The following is a 16,470-nucleotide window of genomic DNA, read 5'->3' on the forward strand; positions in this document are numbered from 1 at the left end:
GCCACGGCCACCGCCACGGCGCCAGCGCCCGACTACCAGCAGCACCCACCACGCCAGCATCTGCTGACCAACGGAGAGCAACAGCCGGCTGCGCCGGGCCCTGGGGACCAGAGGAGCTCGGCCCTCGTCGCGGTAAGGCACGTGGCTTTGCGGGGTTGTGGCTGTGGCCTCTGGTGAGGTCGGAGGCCGTCTTGGCCCTGGGAAGCGTGGATGGTGGCAGAAGGGCCATGTGTCCTGCGACACCAGAGGCCCAGGTGTGTCGTCTGTGTGGTTCGCCCCTCAGCATGCTCACCGGTGATGTGCACCCGAGTCCCTACCTAATGGGCAGCCACACCACCCTCCGCGAGCACCCTCCCGCGGAAGAGCGTGGAGGAGCCCCGCCGCTTGGCCGGCCTTCCCGCAGGCTTTGCCTCCACCCTCGAGGTGCAGCGTCCCCTGGGGCTCAGGGGACCCCTCCAGGTGCAGCGTCCCCTGGGGCTCAGGGCACCTCCCTTGTGCTTGGGACTCAAACCGAATGTCTAGGGCGACTTCTCAGTCACCAAGTCTGGGAAATATCCCACAGGGAGGAGTGAAAGCGCCTTGGCTGAGGCGCCCGCCTCGCCTCCCCAGCCCTGCTGGCCTCCTTCCTGGGCACCCCGCAGGCCTGTGGCCTCTGTGAGCCTGGGCAGGCACAGGGCTAGCTATTCGGTGGCGCCCCAGGAAGCGCTCAGTTTGCAGTCTCCGCTGGTGACGGCCTAGCAACCCCACAAGGTGTGATTAAGTTTCTGACTGGAAGTGCTGTCTCAGAGGCACAGACTCGCCGCCGCACCCAGAGGGCGTAGCCTTGAATCATTGCTCCTGGTGCCAGTGCTGGTCAGGTGACTGCTGGTCTGCTAGTGCTGGCTTCCGCGGAGCCGCGGGGGCCGTGGCCTGTGGGCAGAGAGGTGCGCCCAGGCTCCGAGTCTGTGGGCTTTTCCTCGGAGCTCCAAGGGGCTCCCTGAGTTCTGAGTTTGCTTTCCTCGCAGCTCTGTCTCCACTAGCCACCCCTGATGAAAGACAGAAGCCGGAGCTGGCCCGAGGAAGCCCAAAAGGACTCAGAAAGCCTGAAGGAGGAGAAGGTGCTGTCAGACCCTTCCTCCCAGAAACCCTGGGAATAAGGAGCCCAGCCTCCTCCAGGCCTAGAGGGTGTCTTCCTGCACCCCCCACCCCTGCCTTGGTCTGCGATGGGGACACTTCTGGGAGGACCAGGTGAAAAGCACTTACCGTAGGGCAAGCCAGGGACCTCAGCAGACTCAAGCGCCTGCTGAGGCAGGCTCAGCGGCTGGGGTTCAGTGCTTGGCTGCCTTCCGGGCCCTGCCCCAGGGGCGCACTGAGGTGGCAACTGAGACTGGGCGTGGTGGCCCACAGCTGTTACCCCAGCACTTGGAAGGCTGCAAACAGGAGGATTACTGTGAGTCCAGCCTGTGTAGTGAGACCCTGTATTCAATGTACTAAATACATTTTAAAAGGAAAAAAAAACCTACCAGGCGTGAAACTCCCCAGGGCTCAGTGTTTTATCCTTAAATGCATAAATTACCTTGTAGGGTTGTATTGGAGGTTCGAGGCCCACTTTCTTTTCTCTGCCACCTGCCCCTTCCCTGCTTCTCTTTGGCATTCCCTGACGGAGCAGTTGGAGTCTGTTTTGTCAAAGGAAGGAAGGGGATAAAGGATTGCTGGGATGCTGGGAAGAATGAAGTTTGTATGTATCTGTGTGTAGCCAGCATCTGCAGCCAGAAGACGCTAAATGCCCTGATTGTCCCCAGTAATTGATAGTCCGTCTGCAAGTCGCCCAATAATACAGCTTTGTGTGGCTCTGTCTCCTGGTGAGTCTCCCAGATGAGGCTGAGTGAAGGGCGCCAGCCCAGGCCTGAGCGGGAGCGCTGATCTCCCAGCTGGGCGCCACGCCTGGAGGGACTTGGACTCCACGGTGGCCGCTGTGTGAGTGTCTCCTAGGGCCCTCACACCCCAGCCTCGGCCAGAAGGGTGTGTCCCCCCTTCTCGGAGGGAATCTCTTCTCCCTTCTACCCACCAAGCATCTCCTAAAATATTCATTTGAAAGAACTCCCGGCAAGTAGTGATGATGTGGGAAAGTTTAGTGTACTTCAGAAGAAAAACAGCTTATTTCTTACCGTTGCCCCTCACTATGAATGTGTGAGGTTGCAAGGGTTGATTGACCCCGTTTGGTTTTTGGAAATTACTTCTCCATTTTGACTTGGAAATTTGGCTCTTTGTTGCATAGTGTGGTTCTCAGAGGTGGTGACTAAGTGCTGTGTTAACCTGATAACATTGTGTCTGAGGGGAGTCCTTGCCACACCCCTGCGCTGCCGGAGGGCCCTGCCGGAGGGCCGCACTGTGCTGGGCGCTTCTCACTTGCGCAGGCACTGTTCATCTAAAAGGGCTTCTGCTCAGACAAGGTGCCAGAGTGCTTCCTAATTTTATTGCTGCTGTGTCCATAACCAGATTTATGTGTTCTGCATATGTTGAATATATCTCTTTAACAGTTAATTTGTACGCCATAAGTGCTCATAAGTGTCCTTTGGAGGAAAGGGAAGAATATTGATCATCTAAAATCTCATCTGTGCGGTGTCTTCAGACAAAAAGCTCTGTGTCCCACACACCTTCTAGTACAGTGCTTGTATAAGGTGGATAATTTTTGGAGATTCTAGGGGTTACAAGGAGAAAGGGCAGCTTCATCCAGGGGGAGCATGTTGACTTGGAGGCACATTCTACTGCCCGGAGCGGATTGTTTCTGAATCTTTGCAATAGCCCAAGTTTCAGGAACATGCAAGAATAACCTCCAGGCCAGTTCCAATTCTGTCCACAGCGAGAGCCTAACTCTGCAGCCCTTCCACATCCAGTTTCTTCATTTAGCTCAAGGGCAGTTCAGGGAAGCCCCGCGCCCCAGAGACTGCAGGAACACGGCCTCTGAGAGGCTTTGAGACGGTTCAGCTCTAGCAGCCCTGCATTTCACACCACTTGGACAGGTTGTAGGCACAAAGTCATTTCCTGGTGAAGTATGTTTGAATCTTTGAATGAACTGTAAAGACAGATAATTGCTGGTCCATGGAACAGTAATGTGAGAGCTTCCCCGGTACATTATTAATCTTCCCTGGTGCCTGAGACAAGCTCTTTTTCTTTGGCATAGATTGTGTTGCTAGGAGGTGTAGATAAGCGGTTCCTACTCATCTTTGGCTTCTGATTATCTTTTCTCTAATGGGGTGTGGAAGAAAGAAAGCAGGTCCAGCACGGAGCCTATGTCTCTCAGCTTTGTGCTTGCTGAGCGCTGCCCAGCGAGGTGACCTAGGACGTGCCATCTAACCGCCGTCCATAAAACGGGGGAGCTGCACGCTGCCCGAGCTGTGCAGCAAAGAAAAGGAACGTGCGTTGCTGAACAAACCTTGGGAGAAGTAAAGCGCTGCGGAAACAGAAGCTCTCACTACTAGTATTCCTAATAATAAGCGACTGAACATTGAATACTAATGCCGGTTTTTCCAGGGATTAAAAGTGTACACAGCTTTCATGTGTCTGTTTAAAATGGTGAAGTAGCTCTTTTTGTAAAAGAGAGATTGGCATGTCAAGGTTAGGGCTGTCAAGACAAGACTGAGACATTGAAGTACTTAAGCATTCGTGAAGTCCAGGAAGTTTTTCTTAAAATGCGACGCTGCACAAGTCCTGGGTGTACTTGAATGTCTGCCTGTCCCAGGCCTGTTGCAGACTTGGGACTCTTTCACAAGGTGTGTCCTCCCAGGGTTGTCTTAGGAAGGTTAGAAAAGCTGTTTACAGGAATGGCATGGGAAAGTTAAATATTTTGTCAACAATAGTCTATGTGTTAATTGTTAGCTTAAGAAAGTCAAACAGGTTAAATTATTGCCAGGATTCCCTGGTGATTTTTAACTGATAACAATCAAGTTTCCAAGAGACAACTCAAAATTTGAGAGGTTTAAATGGGAGAGCAGACCTAAGTGTCTATAGCTGTCTGTGTGATAAATGTCCTCCCCAGGACGGTGATAGGTATTTTTACATTATTTATATATGTGGCCATGGTTTCCTTAAGAACTGACCCATTTTTATTCTGTCTTCTCAAACAGAGTAATAAAGAGAGAATTCTCATCTAGCCAGGACCTTACCACTTCTTCCAAGGACAGGGAATGTAAGAACAAAGGCGCAAGAGTTTCAGAGGAGTGAGAAGTTAGCAGTGTGCCAGTTCACCGCAGACTCGGCTGGGAGTGTGGCTCAGTGGTGGGCTGCGCGCCCAGCCTTGGCAGCCCCTGGCTTCGGTGCCCCCAGCGCCACGAAACATTTTTTTACAAAAGACACAAAACGTGCCCTCATAGCGAGGTGATATTCTCATGAAAATCAAGGTGGTTTTGCTGAGTTAGATATTGTTTGTAGAAGGCGCTGATTTCTCGGACGTACTGCCACTGCTCACGGTGTTCTTCACTTTGTTCTGTCTTAAACTTTAGTGGTTTCCCTGTGCCTGAGACCATTTCTAAGAACCAAGATGTTCAAACAGATTTTCAAATGTTCTGAGACAGTAGTGAAATATGACCAGAAGAGTAGCCATGATTAGCTGTTGTTGTTTTTATTGCTACTTGTGTGTGTTCTTAGCATTAGTTAATCTCAAGAAGCCTAAAAGGGAACCTGAAAACAGTATACTTCTGCTATGCAAGCCCGAAAACCTTGAGTGCCTCATAGGACTTCCGTGTCTTCCTTCCTTCCACTGCCCTGCGTCGGGCCGTGCTCGCAGGCAAGGCCAGCACGCTGAGGGAACAGCCCGAAGCCTTGCCTCCTGAGTGCTCACGCTTGCTTTCTCATACTCCTTCAGGTTCTGTGGGAAAAGGGGGAAACACAGCCAAAGAGACGTTCGCTGATTGCTTACAGTCCAGTGCAGGCACCAAGACCGCCTCGGTGAAGTCCTACCAGAGGCTAGGCAGGTAGACTGGACCAAAACTGACAGGCAAAACACAAAACCAGAAGAAGAAAGGGACAAATATTTATTGGTCTCTAGAATGTTGCGGACATACTTCACTTACGTACACAAAGTCCAGGCATACTTTAAGTACTTACGTACGTAAGTACAAACATACTTTATGTCAAGCCAGCAAAAGCCAAGTAAATAGGCAGCATTTGTCCACTTTACAAATAAGGACACTGATGCTTACTGATACAGTCTATGGAAGAACTTAGAGCGTGGATCTTATTCTTGGACTCAAGCTCTGTTACATACTCTGCACTTCTTGCTGTGTGAGTTTGAGACTGGACTTTTTTTTCTTTTTGTCATCAGTATCTTAATTTGAAAAGCAAAGCTGATGTTGTTTGACAAGCAGTTAGCATGATGCCTGAAACATGCTTGTTTTCCCAAACATAAGTATTAGTTGGCAGGAGAGATGACATCCGGCCCAGGGATGGTGTTGGGAAGAGTGCGGATCACTGGCACAGCCTAGGGGAGGGGAGCGAGGCATGGAGCAGGGCCTGGAGGTGTCCTGGGGCGCCTGGGAAGCTCGGGGAGGCCTCGGGGAGTCAGCGGACCCTGACTGCTGGTGTGCCTGGGTGTGCGTGGTGAGGACGACACCAGGGGAGTTGCTGCAGTCTTGGGAGGCCTGGGGGCTGGGAGGAGCACAGCAGAAGCTCTGGTAAGTGGAGGCACGAGCAAGGCCCCGTGGACACAGAAGCCATGAAGCAGTAATAATCCTTCTTGCTCTTGCAGACACAGTGCCTTTCCCCTGCAGCAGCCTCTTCTCAGAGTGCATTTCCTGAGTGCTCTGTGCTACCTATCTCCAAGTCCCTGGAGCTGCTTACTGCCTTGCTGTTTACGCGCTTCTCCCGTTCACGATGAGTTATACACAGTATGACATGGCTTTTGGCACTGAAAAGAGACGGTTTAAAAGGCACACTCGCTAGATGCAGAAGAGAAACCAAAAGCGGCAGCCGCAGCAGCAGCCCCGACAGCAGCTGCAACCACAGCAGCAGCAGAGCCACCTCGCTGCGTAGCTCAGTGGGACTCCCCGTGGCCCAAGAATGGCCCTCCTGATAAAAGCACCGTCCGATGCGTAAGGTGATCTTCCCAGCACATGAGACTGCTTGTGTGCCAACTTGGATGATGTCTTTTTGCTTTATAAAAACATTAAGAGCAGAAATGTATGAGGAACTGCAATTCCAGATGGCTGTTGAGACTGCGTTGCTCTCAGTGCGGATGTTTTACAGATCTTGTACTTGTCAAAAGGTTCAGCTCGACATTGCGTGCGCCTCAGCAACAAGGCACTTTCCCCCATTTGGTCCTTGTTTACAAGGTGTATGCAAAGGGATTCTATGAAATAGGTGACAAAGAAAAACCAGCAACTCCTTGCCTTCCTGGATGGCGTGATGCGGGGCTGCTGCAGTAGCTATCAGGTGGTCCACCAAGCTTGGCCCTACAGAGAGGCATTTATGTATGGGTCACACCCTGAGGACAGCTAAAGAGCCAGTCCCTAAGGGAGCCAAACGAATGAAGGAGTGGCTAGGAATATGCGTGAGTCACAACAGTGACACACCCTGCAGCTCTCCTGGGTCACAGTGGCTTTAGTAAGTATCTGGGGCTCACATACAAAGATGGTGGACGTGGTGCTTTTTAGAGTTAATATTCAGTAATTCAGCCCGTAGTCATTGTATACCATGTACTGCGCCAGAAACTGGTTGCCAGGTAAGTTCATACACCCTTTGCCTTCCTAGAATTTATGCTCTAAAAGGGATGTGGATGGAGGCCAAAACAGAAGTGTTAGGTTCTGTTTGAGGAGGCAAGGGAGGGGAGCGGTCCAGGAGAGCCTGGGCTGTGGGGTGAGGGCCAGGTTTGAAAGCACAGAATTACTGACCATTAGCCATGCCTTCTTGCATAAGCTGTCCGTGTCTCGCCTCAGTATCCCCAACTGTCAGGCAGATGCTAAGAACAGAGCTGAGTTTAGGAGAATGTTTCTCCTTGGGCTTGTTCACTAAATGAGTCCAATGTGTGGTCCTTTATAGAGACCTAGCAAATTACAGCTATTAAGTATATAGTTGTAAACATAATTATAGCTATTTAAGTAAATAACTAAATAATAAATAACTAAATAAAATAGCTGAATTCTTTAATGGGAAGTGATATGTGTGGATCACCCCACCCGAGGCTCTCTCCACAAGCAGGTCAGATGTTTCATGTGAGGATACGGGCTTGGCTTTTCTCTTTAACATTTACTGGAGGTGTCTAGTTAAGAACCCAGCACTACCCACCGTCATCAGTGCTTCAGCATGGAGCTGCTCCCTGGGATGGACCAACATGTCTGTGGCCTGAGGCAAGTAGTATTATTCCCAAGAATAGGACCAAGAATACCCTTTTCTCATAGTACCAATCTGAAATTTGTCCGGAGTGTCTTCTTGACTCCCCACTTGTGGATTACAGTCTGAATTTCCATGCAGTCATCCAGCAAATGTTTTCTTTGTGAAGTAGTAAAAAATTGAAACTATGGATGAAAAATTTAAATTGTTAGCAGTGAGTAACCAAATGTATCAATTTGATGAAGTTATTAATTCAAATTAATGAATGACTATCAGGGAAATCTAGTCACAGTCACAGAAGTCTGAAAGGTCCCTGCGGGGGAGGTTTCCACTTGCGCTTCGGAAAGCCAGAGCCCTGACCCACGTGCTAGGGTTCACTCTGTGCTCCTACCAGTGAACTGGGAACACAGAGTTGCCGTCTTCCGAACCTTGACCAGATGCGTGTTGGAAATCCTGTGCCTCAGTGTGGCTCGTGGCTACCCGTCTCTTCTTTGCTCAGCCAGTACCTCCTGAGGTATGATTTGCCATAGAGACGCCGGGCAGATGTTGCTAAGCCTGCAAAGCAAGTTTCAGTGCTAATTCTTCATCAGAGGCATGATGTTTTTGTGAAGAAATAACAGGACTGGACTAAGACTAGTACTTGTTTTGGTGGGTTATATTTGAGTATAGGTAGACTTAGTGCTTCTAATTTAAGGCAGAGAATGTAGTCAGACTTTCATTTGTCTGTTCATTCTCCCCTTTTTAAACTTAAGATTTACCCTGGTCCCTTTCTGACATGGATGATAATGCTGAGGAAGTATTAAGTCAAACCCATTGGGGTTGGGTTTCTTTTCTTTTAATGGTCTTATTTCCTGAGTCATTGTGCTAGGATCATACGTTAATGTGGAATTGTTAAAGTCATTGCTTTTAAAATTCTCTTCTGTCAGGAATGTGGCTGAGTTACATTAGGATTTTATTGAGCGCACTAAGAACTCTCACCCTTATGAAGCCCACCGCCTTGAATTTCTTATTCTTTGACAGAGTTCTTTTCAGGTGGTTCTGGTGGATTTGAACAGAAAGTTAGTTGCATATCTTAAAAAAATAAATTAAGGCAAAATTCTGTGGCAGCTGCCGGTAACTAGAGGAGTCTATTGGACACAGTGTAAATTCCTTAAAGTCTATAGCTTGACCGGATGCGGTGTGAACTGTACTGTGTCTTGCGCGATGGTTGCCTGGAGTATAAACTGCTCATTTCTGGAGCTCTCCAGAGTCTAAAGTATATAAAAGTACAAAGCCAAGCAGCTGAGAAGTCTGGTTTTTTGTTGCTGCCATTCTTCTCCTAAGTGGCCTGATACTGGCTCACCGGACTGAGCCCCACCCAGCACCCTGTCATTTCAGCGCAGTGTGTGCATGCCGAGCTACCCCATTTGGTTGTTTTACAAGAGTGTTGAAAAGTGCAGGATGCAGACATAAAAGTAACAGGGAAGTGCAGCAGTCCTGCCAGCGAAGGCGGACAGACAGCAGCTCAGCAGCGTGGGCCCAGCTCCTACAGCCACTGCCCCCAAAGTGCTTCATTTTCTTGCCGGGATTCTGAGCATATGGGTCTGTTTGCAAGTTCAGTTCCCCAGAGAGACTCTCTGCTAAGTTAAACATTCGTTTTCTCCTTGGGAACCTGATCTTCCACAGAGTAGGCAGCAGTGTCTTTCTGCGAGGGCCCCAGCGAAGCATTGCCCTCAGGACCTGGCTCCCTGGGAGCCTTTGCACCTCTGCTGTCTGCTCAGCTGAGGCAAGGGCCTTGTCGTGTCAATTAGGCCTAGGAGCCCTTCCAGCAAGGACTTCAGTCCCTGGTGGGGGCTGCCTCACGCTGCTCCGCGTAGCTAGAATGAAGGGCACTGGCCAGAGCGGACCCAGGTCAGGTGGCACCCCAGCCACAGGAGGAGGAGGTTGGTAACCTCCCGGTTTCCCCGTTCTGCAAGCACAGCAGTGAACGGGAGTGCAGTTCAGAACACAAGTCCTGCCATTTCTGGCTTTCTCTCATTCCCGTCCTGCCCAGCGCCTTAGAGGGTCAGCGGAGATCTGCTAAAAATAGTCCAAAATTCTACAGTTTCTGGAGTCATGGAAACCCTCAGAGAGCAAACAGACCAGACCTTTTCTTCATAGATGAAGAAATTACGGCACATTTTTTAAAGAAAAATAAGAAGACTCCTCAGACCCCCTTGGTAGGATATAGAATTCAAGTTTCCTCGCAGGTTATACAAAATAGTAATTTCATGATGGGAATTTATAAAACTGTCTTAGAAAGAGAGAACAGTTGGGAGAATTTTAGATACTTACCAAAATTTTGATATTTCAGGATATTTAGAACCTGTTGCTGGATTACTTTTTAATTAATTTCAACAATCCCATCTCCATACCTTTTTTTGAATGCAGCCTTGCCATGCAGCTCATAAAAATGTAAATGATGGCTTCTCTTTTGAATTTTGAATGAATTTGAATTACTTTAAAGGAGAGCCTGGGACCAACGTGGCATTCTGCTCCCTCTGAGGAGGCCTTTGTGCACCTGCCTGGGAACAGTGACCTGCGCCCAGGGAAGGAAGGTGGTCTGCTCCAGCCGCCTGCAGGACGTGCCTCCGCACTCAGAGAGCCGAGATGCCACGTGTGACGGGCCGTGTCCCCCACCCCCACCGGCCTGGCCCACAGCGAGCTCAGATGAAACTGGCAGAGAAGCACACCGACAGCAGAGCCCTGCGATATTGGGGCGTTGTTCTATTTCTAAATTTTGTTTTGTGTATGTTTTTTATTGATACATGTTTGCATCACATGATTTCATTCCTCTTGGGGAGCTGGCCCGTCTGTCTGCATACACAGCCATCTTTGGTTGAAGCCACTAATTGGAGGTGTCCTGTTAGGTAGCCAAGACTGACTGAGGCGGAGCTGGAAGCATTGTTGAATGTGGAAATCGCTCTGTATCTTTGGCAGTGTTTCCTGGCATGGCTTCCTAGACATCTCCAAGCCTTACCATCTCTCAAGGTTGTGAGGATTCAATGAGATGCTACATGAGAGAGCCGGACGTGTCATCGCACGCATGCCAGAGCTTAACAAGTGTGCGTTTCCTTCTTTTCTCCCTTGTCGCTGTGCTATAATTCAAGCCCCCTTCCTCTGCCGTCCCACTGTTGCCTGTGTGCGTCAGCATTCTCGTGGGCATCCCAGCTCACTGTTTCTCTGAACAGTGATTTCTTTCTTCCCCTGCTGGATGGTGCCCTAGTGCTGTCATTTCTCCTAACTGCTAGTTTCCAGTGCTCTTGTTATGCTCCAGGGAATGCAGCTACCTGGGGTAGTCTATCCTTAAAACAGAAAAGGCTTAGCATCATAAAGATGTCGCTCCCTTGGTGCTGTGGCGCCGCCCCTGGGAGGGTCGCGCAGCCCGCCAGTCTCTAGGGCGGGCGCTGTAACTGCATTCGATCCTCCAGGCCACAGGAGACTGTGTTAGCTAGAACAGTGTGCAGGGAACGGGCGAGAGTGTTCCGTCTGCAAGAGCCCTGGTTCTACGTTCTGTCACTATTTATCCTGCTTTGTTTCTTGGTAGGAAATTACTCTCTGTGCCTTGTTTCCGTTGTGTCCTTGACACTATGTGAATAAACAGAGAGGAAGTGGTACAGGGCTGCTGTCTCATACTTGCTATTCCTTAGTGACTGTGAGTGAGAGGCTGGCCTGGGAATCGGGAGTTGAGGGCTCGGAGACGCACTGGCTGTGAGGTCCAGGCAGGGTCTAACCCTAACCCCCCCCAGCAACAGTAAGGGGCGTGGGGGAGCGGTCGGATCAGCTGGAGCCTCCTTGCTGCGGCACTTGAGGCCCAGTTCCCTGATCTTTTGCTTTCATTTCTTAAATTTCAGTCTCTCCTCAAATATATCTTTTAAGAAAGAATGAAAAAGAGACATGACAAGCGTGGGAATATTTTGTTTCTTTTTTTAAAAAAAAACATACTACGCAGCGAGTCTGATGCCCTGTGGAGCGCGAGGCCTAGCCGTGGCAGGAGCGGCAGAGCCCAGGCGTGTTTTGCTTAGCGCCTTTCCTAGAAGTCGCGAGTGGGTCATCCCTTAGCGGACCCCGCTGGCAAGCAGGAGGGCCCCAGCGTGAGACCTGCACTTGCTGGAGGGCAACTTGATTCATTATATTCATTTTTATAGGGAAAACTGATTTTCCCCCAAATCTTATCAGCTACCTTTGCAACATTCTTGTGAGGTAAACATAATTCCTCAGTAAAATGCCCTGCGAAAAAATCACATGAATATAATACATAAGATGAAAGGTAGAACGTTCCTGGAGAGCGCTGTTGCTTAGGCATTGACTGATTTTTCAGCTGTCTGCCATATATCAGTCTCTCCATCTGTCTGTCTTTCCCCGTGTATTCACATAGCAATTGAAAAGCACAGACTGATGGACGAGATTTGTGTGTGTCACCACTTCACATTGTAAATATGTTTCTACATTAAGGGGAAATTATAAAACAGAGTCACTGAGAAATTGGCCTGGGGGAGGAGAATGCAATCCAAGCTTTTTTGCTTTTTTTCTTATCACTAAAACCCTAAGCAGAGGAGGTAATCACCTGTTTCCCAAGGGCGTCCTAAGCCCCGAAAGCTCAGCTCTGTCTAGAGACTTAACAGAATTGGGGGAAAAAATACACGGGGCATGCTTCCAGAGCAGCAGCAAAGGAAAATATTCCTAAGGAAATACTAAATGGAGAGCAGGTCTTAGCACAGACCCTTTCCTCCTGCCCTCACCCTAAGTGCAGTTAGAGCACAGCTCCTCGGCTTGCATCTTGGACTTCGGGAGCCTCGGAGGTCTTTGGGTCGTGTTTCAGGCTTCGGGCCAGCCGCGTGTTAGCATGAGGCCAGGAGGGTCACCCTGCCAAACTTGTCACTCACATTGTTTTGAAAGGTAGACAAATTCGGTTTCACGGTCTCTTAGGTTGGAGCCCCAGAGATGCTGACCACTTTTTTCACTTCTAAACACCTGGGAATATCTCTTGTTAAGGTTTTCAGACGTAAATGTCTTGGTGCCATGCTGTACCTCATGGCTTTTCTTTTTTAAATACTAAAATAGCATCAAATTGCTTTTCTTTCTCAGTAAATGGAGCCTTACCTTGCTGGAGAAGGTACCCTCAGGTCCCCCTTCCTCCTTCCTTTTTTCCTTCCTCCCTTTGCTCCTTCTCTTGTTCCCTCTTTTCTTCTCCCCTCTCCCCCTCACTTCTATTTACCATGACTGTTTTTAGTATCTAAAGACACAAGCTGGTTACCTGGGTGACTTTCCAAACTAAGAAATGAAGAAATGCATTAAGGAACATTTAGAGCAAATTACTCCAGAAAAACAAGAACCTGATGATTTACAGACACCAGCAAAAAGAACATTATATTACAATGATAAATGCAGAATGGCAGGAAACCTCCATTCGGGCTTAACAGGGTGACCTTGTAGCCAGTCACTCTAGTCACTCTCCTTTGCTGTTCATTTTTCCATCTGAAAACCAAAAGGGTTGGCGTTGCTGGTGCTGTGCTTGGCTGGCTTATTCTTGTCCGATGGAATCCAGTTTAAAGAGCCTCTCCTGCAGAAGCCTCTGTGGTGAGCCTACATGGAGTAAGCACACAAAGGCCTGGTCATCTCTGCCCAGTTCCCACATTATTTTATCCTAGTTCTGCCTTTTTCATCAGTTTTCTCACTATCTAAAGAAAACTGCATCTTTTTTAAATTATTTATTTATTTATTTTTATGTGTTTGGTACAGGGCCTCACTACGCAGCGCGGACTCATAGTGATCCTCCTGTTTTCAGCCTTCCCAGCACTGGCATGACAGGAGTGCGCACCAGACTCTGTCACTGGGTCGTTGCGCCCTGGGGGCAGGGCCAGCATGCATGCGGTACCAGGGATCAAACCCAGCTCCCTCACCTGCCTGGCAAGTGCAAGCTCCTGAGTTTGATCCCTGGTACTTCCAAGAAAAAAAAAAAAAAAAAAAACAGGTCCCAGAGCTTGCCCAAGCAGGCACTTAATCCGCTGAGCTACCTTGTGGGCCCCTTGATATCTGAATTGATAGTGACCCCTAGTTTGTCTGTCCCTCTCCCTCGAGTGAGTGGAGGCTCCCTGAGACTAGAACCTGGCTGGTGAGCTCACCATCCCTACCCCATGCATTGACTGCTTCAGGGACAAACCCAGTGGCTTTGAAAGTGTAGAAACCTTAGAAAGCATTCAAGGACGAGGTAGGAAAGAGAGTTAACTATATATTTAACAGTGCAGGTGGTGGCCCTGGTACAATTAAAAGCAGGATTGCAATGAAAATCTTGAAGGACTGAATAATCCCTTGAAATTCTTCCCAGGTTAAAATTCTGAAACCCACAGTCTCAGGGGAGAAAAATGTTGGTGCTGAGGAAAAAGATGTGGACTGGATGTCATGGATGTTGGGCGGCTGCTCCGTGCGGGGCTTGCGCGAGGCCCGCAGCAGGCACCCCGTGCGCCCTTGACCGTTTGCATTTTAGAGGAGGAGAGACAGAGAAGACACAAAGGAGCAAGATAAGTGCAAGTAGTGACGGTGCAGAGTTCCTTTGTCCTCGCCCTTGTGGCTGATTAGAGACTGATTTGGGTTCAGTGAGAGAAAACAAATCTGGGAAACACACTGAACGGCACAGCCCCGTTTTAGTGAGAGCCACAGACAAATGTCCACACTGCGAGCCGGAAGAGGATCCTTTCCCGCAGCCTCTCCGCCCGGCCAGCTGGCTGCACAGCGGTCTTCCTGGCCACGCTGCGTGCTCCGTGAGCCAGGCTGCGGGAGATGCTGATTCTGGTGCTTTATCGACGAAGGTGATCACGTGAGCATCTCCTGTGCCGTGGAGCTGCTGGGATCATTTTGTTAGAAGTCAGTGAGATTTGGGAATTAAAGAGAAACTGCTGAAGGCTAGCTTTTGTAGAGGGGAGTGTAACTCCTCTGTAGAAATAGAAACCCAGGGTTGCGGTGTAGCTGCTTAGGCACCAGGCCTCAGCTTCCATCTCCGGGACAGTAACAAAAATCAAGAAGAGAAGTGCTCAGGGAGTTAGCATCAGGACAGCAGGGAGGTAGAGGCATTAGAGGCCCAGCGTGGTGCTCGTGAGTACGTAGCGAAGGATAATGGTGTTTGCAGTAACACCGTAGTGTGCCAGAACTGTGTGGGCCTCACAGAAACTTTGTATTGTCAGTGAGCTACCAGGATGGCTGTTGGTAATTTCCAGATAAGACACAGACTTAAGAAGCCGGGGGAGGATGCTATTTTCGAGCAGCACACTGGCAGTGTGTGGAGCACGTGTGTACGCACTGCCTCGGTGTGTTCACTGGAGTGGTGGTAGTAGAGCTCAGAGCTGTGCGGAGAGAGCCTTCCCTCGTCCCTCCTAAGGCCCTCGCGGACATGAGCGCACACCTGGCCAGTCGGCCCATGCGGGGCACGATCCCCAGCACATTCGCAACCAGATGGGACAGTGGATTCTCGCTCCCAGAAGCCCACCCACACGCAGTTGGAGGCAGTGCGTCTACTAGAAAGAATGGTAACCACGACTGGAATGAGGATGTCAGCCAGCAGGCCTGCTAGAATAAAGGAAGCTGAAGGCACAGTCCTCGCTCTTCTTTGTAATTTATCAGAAAACTCAGTAATGTATAAGAAAACAGAGCTAGGTGAGAAAACAGCTTATGAAAACCCACATTTTGCTCTCTGTACTACTACTTGAGGCTCTCAGGAGCCAACTGGGGCTTTTTCTGGGGGAAAGTTCTACAAGGTCATTGTGAAGAGACACTTGATCTTGAGTCAAAAAATCAGAGTCTTCTCTGGACAAGGATCAGTTTCTGAGTTTTTCTTCTTATTGCTTATTTTGGAGTGAGAATCTTAGAACTTAAGGGAGAGATCTGCAGTTCTTTGCTGAAAAATGATTTTTAATCCATTGCAGACTTAAGTAAAAAGTCTGTTTCTTAAATCAATAAGTGTTTTTCTGTATTACCTATAGAAAATGTGGAAGTTTGCATTTATGAGAGTTTTCCCTACAGGGTGTAGAGGTGCTGTATTTATCTCTGATTTCTAGGCGTGCAGCAGTGAGCAAGCTCTCAGCAGTACTGAACCACACTGGAGCAAGCAGCAAGCATGAATTTCTAAAGCGCCATGTTCTTTATAATTTTGTAACCAAGCGTACTGTGCTCCAAGTGTGACACACTGATCTTCCGGGCACCCTTTTGATTCAGCACATGTGGAAAAAAATCACAGCTGCTAAGTGCTTAACACAGCCAGCATTAAGTCTTTAAATTATTTACTCATATTCTTATGATGGAATCGCTCCCGTGTGAAGATCAGGCACCACCCAGGTCGCAGGTGGAGGGCGCGGCATCAGAACCTGCACAGAGAGGGCTGAAGCCGGTGAGGAGGCCTCTCCCCGTGGTCTCGAGCTGTACTAGGACAAGACAGTCACGCAGGTAGCATCAGGCTCAGGCCTGACTTCGGAAAAGTGCAGGAGGACCTTGGAAAGTCGCTGACAGTTAGATCTGACCATCATCCGAGCTCAGATGAAATCCAGAATGAGCGCCTGGGCCCCTGGGGTGATCTTTAAGGCAGTTGCTAGTTTGGAAAAGGCTTGAACGCGTAGTCAGTGAGTGACACTGTGCTTCGGCTCGTGTTCCAGGACAGGGCTTAGCCCCCCAGGGGCTGAGTGGAGGATTCCAGGGTGATGCCCAAGTTCATTGGGAAGGACAGTCTTGCTGGTCAACGCTAACATCTGCCCGTTGGGGATCAGAGAAGATGCCCATCTGACTCTTCCTGGAAAGGGGCTCCCTAGGCTAGGAATCCACACCTGCAGCATCTTCAGTACAGATCCTTGATGAAATCTTAATTCCTGTGGAGAAACAGATGGCGACTGATTAGGCTGTGAGGGGCCTCAGATCCACTTATGAGAATAAGCTGGAGTTTAAACAAGGCAATTAGGGCTGGGGTATAGCTCAGTGGGGCAGCACCTGCCCAGCAAGGTCCTGAGTTCGATTCCTGGTACCAGTAATAATAATAGTAAGTAAGTAATTAACTTAATGGTAACTGCCTTCAAGACAAGTAAGTTCCTAGGAGGTATGAAAGCTTTTCTTTCCCTGTGAGAGGACAGGTGAAATTTTCTCCATTATCCTATAAAGTGTAGTGTG

The sequence above is a fragment of the Octodon degus genome, unplaced genomic scaffold (assembly GCF_000260255.1).
Source record: "Octodon degus isolate 3935 unplaced genomic scaffold, OctDeg1.0 scaffold00012, whole genome shotgun sequence".
NCBI classification, from domain to species: Eukaryota; Metazoa; Chordata; class Mammalia; order Rodentia; family Octodontidae; genus Octodon; species Octodon degus.